Source organism: Anticarsia gemmatalis, chromosome W (assembly GCF_050436995.1).
Source record: "Anticarsia gemmatalis isolate Benzon Research Colony breed Stoneville strain chromosome W, ilAntGemm2 primary, whole genome shotgun sequence".
NCBI classification, from domain to species: domain Eukaryota; kingdom Metazoa; phylum Arthropoda; class Insecta; order Lepidoptera; family Erebidae; genus Anticarsia; species Anticarsia gemmatalis.
Window position 1 is genome coordinate 1,132,124 of NC_134775.1, and position 10,000 is coordinate 1,142,123.

The window sequence follows — 10,000 nt, forward strand, 5'->3', positions numbered from 1 at the left end:
GCAATGTGCGTTCGAAATGTCGATGTTCAAATGTGTCCTGCAGTTCACACTATGACGCGCAGTTAACTGCGTTCTTCATCGACCCGCGAGCCAAGTGATCCACCGTCCAGGGTAATAGTTTTTACACCATTACCGCATGGATAATATTGTGTGTGTTAAATGTTACAAGTTACAAATGTTACATACATATATTATGTATATTATGTTTGTGGTATAACGATACACGACACGCGATACAAGCGCGCCTACCGCAACAATGACGCTCTCGCGTGTTCTCGTTATGTGCGTTCGATTGACGAGCGCTCTCGTCGAGGTATCAACTCGTGGTAGCGGATTTGTATACCAGTCTACGTTGAAGTTACGACGAGCGCGACGCGAGATACGTTCGTCGGGTGGCGGCGCGAGATGCGCCACCCACCGTCGAACAGAGTCTCTTTTTTTTGAGTTTTGGGTGTTTAGGATATATAAATATTATCATCACCATCATCGTCCATCATCGTTCATCGTGTGTGTGTGTGCACAACGACAACAAAAACAGCGCGACGACAACAACGACAACACGTTAATGATCCTTCCGCAGGTTCCCCTACGGAAACCTTGTTACGACTTTTACTTCCTCTAAATGATCAAGTTTGGTCAACTTCCCAGCAACGCCGACGGCCGTGAAGCCACCGCGTGTCGGTCCGAAGACCTCACTAAATCATTCAATCGGTAGTAGCGACGGGCGGTGTGTACAAAGGGCAGGGACGTAATCAACGCGAGCTTATGACTCGCGCTTACTAGGAATTCCTCGTTTATGGGGGATAATTGCAAACCCCAATCCCCAGCACGAAGGAGTTTCAGCGGGTTGCCCGGGCCTCTAGGCCAGGGAGAACATGCTGATTCCTTCAGTGTAGCGCGCGTGCGGCCCAGGACATCTAAGGGCATCACAGACCTGTTATTGCTCAATCTCGTGCGGCTCGAAGCCGCCGGTCCCTCTAAGAAGAATTTTAATACGTCGCCAGTGAGTTGCGTGACGGAGCCACGCACACCTAAATGACGACGCCTATTTAGCAGGCTAGAGTCTCGTTCGTTACCGGAATTAACCAGACAAATCGCTCCACCAACTAAGAACGGCCATGCACCACCACCCACCGAATCAAGAAAGAGCTGTTAATCTGTCAATCCTTCCGGTGTCCGGGCCTGGTGAGATTTCCCGTGTTGAGTCAAATTAAGCCGCAGGCTCCACTCCTGGTGGTGCCCTTCCGTCAATTCCTTTAAGTTTCAGCTTTGCAACCATACTCCCCCCGGAGTCCAAAATCTTTGGTTTCCCGGAAGCTGCCCGCCGAGCCATTGTAGTAACGTCGGCGGATCGCTAGATGACATATTTACGGTTAGAACTAGGGCGGTATCTAATCGCCTTCGAACCTCTAACTTTCGTTCTTGATTGATGAAAACACCTTTGGCAAATGCTTTCGCTGATGTTCGTCTTGCGACGATCCAAGAATTTCACCTCTAACGTCGCAATACGAATGCCCCCAGTTATCCCTATTAATCATTACCTCGGAGTTCTGAAAACCAACAAAATAGAACCGAGATCATATTCTATTATTCCATGCACGAAATATTCAAGCAGCATTTTGAGCCCGCTTTGAGCACTCTAATTTGTTCAAAGTAAAATTGTCGGCCCACCTCGACACTCACCGAAGAGCACCGCGATAGGATTTTGATATTGAACCGGCGTATTACCGCCGGCTCACCGACGATATGCTCCGCAGACGTGTCAGTATCACCGCGGATGCGGTGCACCGACAGCGCGGCGCACAAATGCAACTACGAGCTTTTTAACCGCAACAATTTTAGTATACGCTATTGGAGCTGGAATTACCGCGGCTGCTGGCACCAGACTTGCCCTCCAATTGTTCCTCGTTAAAATATTTAAAGTGTACTCATTCCGATTACGAGGCCTCGTAAGAGTCCCGTATCGTTATTTTTCGTCACTACCTCCCCGTGCCGGGAGTGGGTAATTTGCGCGCCTGCTGCCTTCCTTGGATGTGGTAGCCGTTTCTCAGGCTCCCTCTCCGGAATCGAACCCTGATTCCCCGTTACCCGTGACAACCATGGTAGTCGCAGAAACTACCATCGAAAGTTGATAAGGCAGACATTTGAAAGATGCGTCGCCGGTACTGGACCATGCGATCGGCAAAAGTTATCCAGATTCATCAAAATTAACGACTTCAGACGCGGGGCCCTCCGTCGATTGGTTTTGATCTAATAAAAGCACTCATCCCATCACTGGTCAGAGTTCTGATTGCATGTATTAGCTCTAGAATTACCACAGTTATCCAAGTAACTGAGTAAGATCTAAGGAACCAAAACTGATATATTGAGCCATTCGCGGTATCGCCTTAATACGGCTTGCACTGAGACATGCATGGCTTAATCTTTGAGACAAGCATATAACTACTGGCAGGATCAACCAGGGAGCTATCGAATAGAACACGCGCTCGTAGCGCGCACTCCGTCGATCCCGCGCGTCGACGATCCTAGATCACGCCGACGCGTTACGGGCGAGCTCTGTAAAACGTACACACAACACGCACATGTAAATAAATATATGTAGTGTTGTGCGCACATAGAGAGTTTGGGGTCGCCGACGGGCGAACGTTTGAAACGGTTGTATCTCAAACACGTCAAACGTCCGCTGCCCGCCTGCATTTTCAGGACACACTGACGTGGCCCCAATTGGGAACGTTCGTACCGAGACGCGTTCACATTTTATTTAAAAAAACGTTTAACACAATACGGATGTGAAACAATCACGATTCCGCCCGGTGTCTATAGAGTAATGCCTCGCTAGATAGAGGTGTAAGTATAATTTTTCTCGGGACCGCTTCGATTCTATACGGACTCGTGCATACACAACGGTCCGTCGGCCCACACAGTTAAAGAGATTCATCTATCTCTCTCGTTTTATCCGAGAGAATACGAGAGACGACGACGACGACGACGACGACGACGACGACGACGATAGTCGAGTCGTCCTGTCTGTCTGTAACGACGCGACTTTATTACATATATACATAGGTAGCAAAGTCTAGCGTCTCTTTCTCGTACTCTCTATTATCGAACAAACGAGAGTGATGATAAATATTTATGACAGAGCGACAACGAATAAGAACGCGTTGTCGCCCTAGCCTGCACAGCGGCGGCGCACGAACGAACGAACGAACGAACGAACAAACGAACGAACGAACGAACGAACGAATGCACACTCACGGACGGTACACGAACGAGAGTCGAGAGAGTGTTTTCTTATAGCAAAGATTTTATTCGTCGCGTCGAAAGCACTCCGCCGCGGTCAAGCACATACATCACTCTCTACTCGTGATAATCGTACAACTACTTCGTGTGTGCACATATGTTGCTGTGTAGAGTAGAAACACACATGACAACACTAGCACACAGTCCAATTCGTAGACGATTATAACACATATATATATGCACACCTTTTTTTTTTGATTTCTTTCGGGGTGCATATATATGTGTTTTTCGTGATGATGCGCGCCCGCCGCCCGTCAACAACACAGAGTCGAGTCGCCGAAGTGAGACACAAACAAACGACGGAGACTGACTCTATGTTGTGAAACAGCTCTATCTCGCGCTCGCACTCGCCGCCGATCGTCGTTTGTCGTGAAACAAATGACGATCACACCGCTGTACACATATGTCAAATCGTAGAGTCTGTGTCGTCGGGTTTGCGCGTTTCGCCGTGTGTGTGTGTACATAATAATATACATATGTGTGTTCGACGAGCAGGATTTTGTTTTTGTCCTGTCGATGACACAATTACCCAGACCTCCGACGTCTCACCCCTCACCCCCCCCCAGGCCAAGAGGGGAGGGGGGAGCGGGGGGGGGGGGGCTTAATTTGCTGAATATAGGAGGGTTTTTTCAGTAGTCGGATCGGCAGGGTATTATTACAGTGATAGCGGGTAGACGGGGAGGGAGAGGGGGAGCAAAGGGGTTCAAGGGGGCGGTGGGTGATTAAGGGGAGGGGGGGGGGGAGGGTAGAGGTAGTGCTATGGTGCGTCATTGTGTGATCGTATATTGATTGCAGGAGGGGGTGCATGCGAGCACCCCCCCCCCTCCCCGGTCTTATCACCCCCCCCCCCTCCCCCTCCCCCGTCGCCGTTCCCCTTCGTACCGCAGTCCCAAAAAAAAAAAAAAGGCAAAACATTAATTCTGGTTCTGTTCTGATTTTCAGTGACACCGAGAGGGCAGAAGGGTGACGCGGCGGCCGACAAAATTAAGTCAAGTGCAAGTTGCAACGAAACTTATGTTTTCAGCTTGGGGTGAGTTTCATCACCCTCACACGCTTTGAGGGCGAGAAAACCTCTCAACTCGGACAACTCGGGGGAAAATAAATGAAGGTGAGTTATATTATTATTATTATGTATGTATGTATGTATGTATGTATGTATGTATGTATGTATAATGATTTGAGGTTATATAACGCTATTTATTATTCATCATCGTCATAACAATGCAATGAGACCTCGCTGCGGTTGGTTCGTGTATTAAAAGCGCGCGGGCTGCGCATGCGCATGCGAGCGTGTAGCGAGTGTATTAGATGTTTATTCGGTTCGTGTATTAAATTGCCCCACAACATGAAAGATCGAGCTACGCGCGCGCCTATAAATTTTTAATTTTTTTTTTTTTTTCTCTCTCGTTTTCTCGTTGTCGAAGTTGGTCGACACACACACACAGAGAGAGAGAGAGAGAGAGAGAGAGACTGTAGCAGAGAGTGTTCGTGTTATAACGCGACCGTACACCATCGCGGTTCGCGTATGTGTGCGTGTATATAATATTGTATATAACGCACACTGCTGCGCGCGTTATATACAACAATATATCATCATCGTCCTCGGACGAATCACCTGGCGTAGGGCTGAGTCTCAACAGATCGCAGCACGACGCTGCTCTACCGAGCACAACACCCCGCCAGGAACGGAAGTCGTCTACAGACTATTCCGAGCCCCGACATCGAACTGAGGTAGATTCGGACCTTCGGAGCCGTGATGCACGCGTTAAACGGACAGCATCGATCTCCGCGATCCAAATGGGCTTCGACGTCGCACCTCACGAGGTGAAGCGCGACTAGTAAAGTCACATTGTTTAGAGCCTCCCGACTCTCGGGGCTCCACAGTGAGCATATCCTTGCCGGATTCGGCTAGGCTGGCTTCGGCCTTAGAGGCGTTCAGGCATAATCCCGCGGATGGTAGCTTCGCACCACCGGCCGCTCGGCCGAGTGCATGAACCAAATGTCCGAAACTGCGGTTCCTCTCGTACTGAGCAGTATTACTATCGCAACGACAAGCCATCAGTAGGGTAAAACTAACCTGTCTCACGACGGTCTAAACCCAGCTCACGTTCCCTTTTGATGGGTGAACAATCCAACGCTTGGCGAATTTTGCTTCGCAATGATAGGAAGAGCCGACATCGAAGGATCAAAAAGCAACGTCGCTATGAACGCTTGGCTGCCACAAGCCAGTTATCCCTGTGGTAACTTTTCTGGCACCTCTTGCTAAAAACTCTTTATACTAAAGGATCGATAGGCCGTGCTTTCGCAGTCCCTATGCGTACTGAACATCTGGATCAAGCCAGCTTTTGCCCTTTTGCTCCACGCGAGGTTTCTGTCCTCGCTGAGCTGGCCTTAGGACACCTGCGTTATTCTTTGACAGATGTACCGCCCCAGTCAAACTACCCGCCTGGCAGTGTCCTCGAACCGGATCACGCGGGAGTTGTACGGCGACGAGCGTTGCCGCCACGTCGCCACTCTGCACGCTTGGAACGAAACACCGTGCGCCCGCCGATATAATCGACCGCGCACCGCTTCCGCCCAACCGAGTAAGTAATGAAACAATGAAAGTAGTGGTTTTTCAGCGACGATCGCGCGAACGATCTCCCACTTATGCTACACCTCTCATGTCTCCTTACAATGCCAGACTAGAGTCAAGCTCAACAGGGTCTTCTTTCCCCGCTGATTCTCCCAAGCCCGTTCCCTTGGCTGTGGTTTCGCTAGATAGTAGATAGGGACAATCCCACCACCTCCTCATGGTCCCTCCAGCCGTCCGGCTATTTGGACCGAATCATGGGAGATGCGCGTCGTACTTGCGTTTGCTCTTTCCGACGCGCACTTCTTCACTCCCTACAAACTTGTCCCGGAAGGCACTCTCCCCTTTCTAGGGCAGCCGTCTACTATCTTGCGGTCCCACCGCCTTTTGCGGAAGACGTCACAATTTACGGCTGACTTCGTCGCCTGGCTGTACCGCTTGTCTTTGCAGGGCCTCTAGGCTGGCTCTTATTTTGTGCCACTGGTGCGCGAAGGTCCTAAACCTGCGGAAGTTTCCCTCGGAGTTGACGAGGTCGCGGTAGTACACCGGTCCCTCCTCCAGTCGAGTGATCCCATTCAACAGCTGGTCCCTAAACTCGGAGTATAGACGACACTCCCACAATGCGTGATGTAGAGTTTCGTCTGCATCGCCGCAGTAACATCCGCTTTCGTTACTTAACCCTAGGGCGTGCAGACGATTCCTAAAACACCCATGCCCGGTCAGTAACTGTGAGACTTGATAGTCCGGTTCGACCCAAGTTGCCTCAAGTCTGGCCGACACGTCCGGGAAGTACCGATGGAGTTCCCTACCCTTTTCCTCACCTTCCCAAATCTGTTGCCAGGAGGCAACAGTCTCCTGTGCGATAATTTTGCATCCGGCTCTGAACTCATCACGAGGCAGGTGTCGTATGTCGTCGATCCTACCAGCACGGGCTACCTCGAGGTGCGCTGGAAGAACGCCTGCCAGGACGGGCAGTGCGGCTGAGCTCGTAGTGCGGTACGCCTTGGTCAGCAGTATTAGTGCTGGTCTCTGCGTGCGTGTCAGCGCGCTTCTCACCATGTAAGTGGTCGTGCGCCTCCACCAGCATCCGGCCGCGTATGTGATCGTCGCGACGTATGTGCCGCGGTACAGGACTTTTAAAGCTCTGTACCGGATTCCCCAGGATGAGGCGGAGACACGCGACATTTTCCCGAACGCTGCTGCGGCGCGCTCGCCTATGGACAGAGCATGTTCCCGAAAGCTCAGGTTTGTGTCGATTACCACACCCAGAACCTTGGTCGAAGTCACGCTTTTGACTGAGACCCCATTGAGTCTGATGGTTGGCGGACGCCCGGGCATCTTCCCCTTCATGGTCAGGGAGTATGACTTGGAGGGGGAGAAGCCCAGGCGGTTGCGTTCGCCCCATGCTTCAATTAGCGCCATGGCGCATGAGGCCGATGCCTCGATGCCGGCCCGTGAGTTGGACTCAATGAGTATCGTTACATCGTCCGCGTACGCGACCAGCTGTACTCCGTTCGGGTATGGCAGCCGAAACAAATCGTCCATAAGGAGGTTCCACAGAGAGGGACCCAAGACTGAGCCCTGCGGGCATCCCATAGTTGATTGTTTCCACACGATTTCGCCGCCGACGAAGAACCCAACGCGGCGTCTAGTGAAGTAAGCAACCAACATCCTGTAGATGTTGGGCGGACAGCCTGAGTTCTTTGCCTTAAGCAGAATCATGGGCCACCATGCGTTGTCGAATGCACCAGAGATATCCAAGAATACCGCTTGCACGTACTTGCTTGGGCTGTTGTGGACTGACTCCTGGAGAGAGTGCAGAGCCGTTAGCGTGGAGCGTCCGCGAGTGAACCCGTGCTGACATGAGGAGATGCTGCGTGAGATGGTGGGTGCGCAATGTAGTATAACCCGCTCAAGGATTTTGCCCAGAACCGGAAGGAGCGTGATGGGGCGATACGCTTTAGGATCGGTCAGCGGTCGATCGTTGCCTTTCGGCAGAGCGATCAGCCTCCCGTCCTTCCACGCATCAGGAAAGGTCCCCTCCTCGACGCATAGGCCGAACATGCGCGTTAGCTCGGAGCCAGCTGCGTGCCACACATTTTTTACGATGCGGGCAGTTACACCGTCGATACCCGGAGCAGTGTTGGGCAGCGCCCATACTATGTTCTTCACAGTCTGCTGTGACGGAGGAGGCGCATTAGGACTTTGGGGGGCGCAGGCCGCAAGCAGTCGCACTTGGCGGTGGTAGAGAGAGTCCTTTGAGACGTTATCGTCTGGGCAGAGAGCCGAGACCAGTGAGCGCATTGCGGTCCGCGCGTCCCCCGCGAATCCTTCCGCGAACTTCGTGCCGTTGATAACGTTCGCCGGTGGGCGGAATCTACCGCTGGCCACTCGGTAGGCCAGCCCCCAAGGATCGCGGTTGCCCGTGCCGGCTAGTTCGCGAAAGAAGTCGGACTGCGCCTTCTCCATCATTCCCCTGTACCTACTGCGGCACTGCGAGTAGTGTCGCTTGTCCTGCTCGACGAGAGCAGAGCCCCTACGGCGCGACTGTTGCCACGACTTCCTGGCCCTGTTGCACAGCTTCCTCGCAGCGTCGAGGGCTGGATTCCACCATTCATATCCTCTTTCACGCTTCCGTTCGCTACATGTACCTAGGTGTTCCATACAAGATTTGGTTATAATGTCAGTGAAGGATCTGCATACCTGTTCAGCGGGCTTGTTAAAGTCGAGCCTTCCCGTTCGCAGATGGATCACCGCCTGGAATTGTTTCCAGTTTGCACCGCGCTCTCGGTATCTCCTCGGTTCTTCCTCCGCAGGCTTGGTCGCAGCGGCGTTCGTGCGGGCGTTCGAACCTGCTATTAAAAAAGTGATGAGGCGATGGTCGCTGCTGCTGACGTCGGCGTGCACTCGCCAGTGGCTCACGTGCACCCCTCCCGTGGTGAGGGTCAGGTCGATGTTGGAGGACCCATTCGCGGTGCTGAAGGTGGGGGGCTCCCCCGGCGCGTTGACCACAGTGAGTTGCCGGCTGTGGATGAAGTCCTCCATGGACTGCCGGCGATGCAGGACGTCGTGGCCTCTGCCGTGGTAGTTCCGGGGCGAGCAGTGCCACATGGGAGAGTGCGCGTTGGTATCCGCGCCGACCAGTACTCGTTCTCCTCGCAGGGTGTCCAGTACCATGGATAGGTGATGCAGGTGAGTGTCGATGTCGTCCGAGTACTGGAAGTATGCGCTCACCACGTAGACACTGTTGCCCGGAGACTCCAGCCTGCACACTGTGCAGTGGCTGGTGCTGATGTGCGTCAGGAAGGTGACCGTGATGTCTCGGCGCAGGAGCATGACGCCGCTCTTGCCTCCCGCCGCTGCAGTGATGAGGTGCGGTCCCCGGGCCGCGGTGGTGGAGGGCTGAAGCATGGAGTATGGTTCTTGGACAAGAACCACGTCCAGCCCCAGTCCCCCCGCGATGGCGGGCAGCTCTGCTGTTGCCACCGCGGAACCCTGCAGGTTGATTTGGCCTACCCTAAAATTGGCCATAGTTAGTGTTGGCCACGGCACGGTCCTCTGCGTGCCGACGGGCAGGGCACTCCCTGCTGTTGGTCCGGTGCTGCGCGTGGTCCTTGCGTCCCAACTGCTTGCAGGTGGCGCACACCTGGGTCGTCCCCTGGCACTCCTCCGTCTTGTGCCCCTCCTCGCCGCACTTACCGCAACGCATTCTAGGAGCCTTGCAGTACTTTTCGGGGTGCCCGAACATTTGGCAGCGTCTGCAGCAGGTCACACCGATGTGGTCGTTGACCTCCACCACGTCCCAGCCCACGTACACCTTCCCCATCTCGATTAGGTGGCGCCGCATGTCTGCCGCGCACTCGCAGAACCAGGTACGGCGGTCTCCTCTCCTGGACCTGCTGAAGAGGGGTTTAATTTTTTCCCTTACCTCCGTTACATTGCTGCACCCGAGTGGGTTCTGCTCCAGCAGGTGGGCCAGGAGCTCGTCTGGCTTGAGGCCGGCGTCCACGCCGACCAGCGCGACTAGGGGGCGGCGAGTGCGAGGCTCCGCGGTCTTCAGTGTGGGCGGTACCGCTGCGCGGAGCGCCTCCGCCTCCTTGGCAGAGGCCGTCTGGACTATGAGTC

At 53.5% G+C, this 10,000-nt stretch overlaps 1 long non-coding RNA gene and 2 other non-coding genes across 4 annotated transcripts in view; 1 reads left to right on the plus strand and 2 right to left on the minus strand.

Moving 5' to 3' along the window:
- The window catches only part of LOC142986066 (5.8S ribosomal RNA), a 157-nt gene extending 43 nt beyond the window's left edge, over positions 1-114 (minus strand). Inside the window, exon 1 of the ribosomal RNA XR_012960312.1 lies at positions 1-114. This exon is cut by the window's left edge and continues 43 nt beyond it. This is a non-coding gene — a ribosomal RNA (5.8S ribosomal RNA).
- LOC142985801 (uncharacterized) overlaps positions 1-10,000 on the plus strand; it is a 113,860-nt gene that overhangs the window by 24,007 nt on the left and 79,853 nt on the right. For both annotated transcript variants that reach the window (XR_012960276.1, XR_012960275.1), the window contains one exon: positions 4,246-4,411. This is a non-coding gene — a long non-coding RNA (uncharacterized LOC142985801). The remainder of the gene's footprint in view (positions 1-4,245; positions 4,412-10,000) is intronic.
- Positions 564-2,465, minus strand: LOC142986055 (small subunit ribosomal RNA). Its single transcript, XR_012960301.1, has one exon. It is a non-coding gene; the product is annotated as a small subunit ribosomal RNA (ribosomal RNA).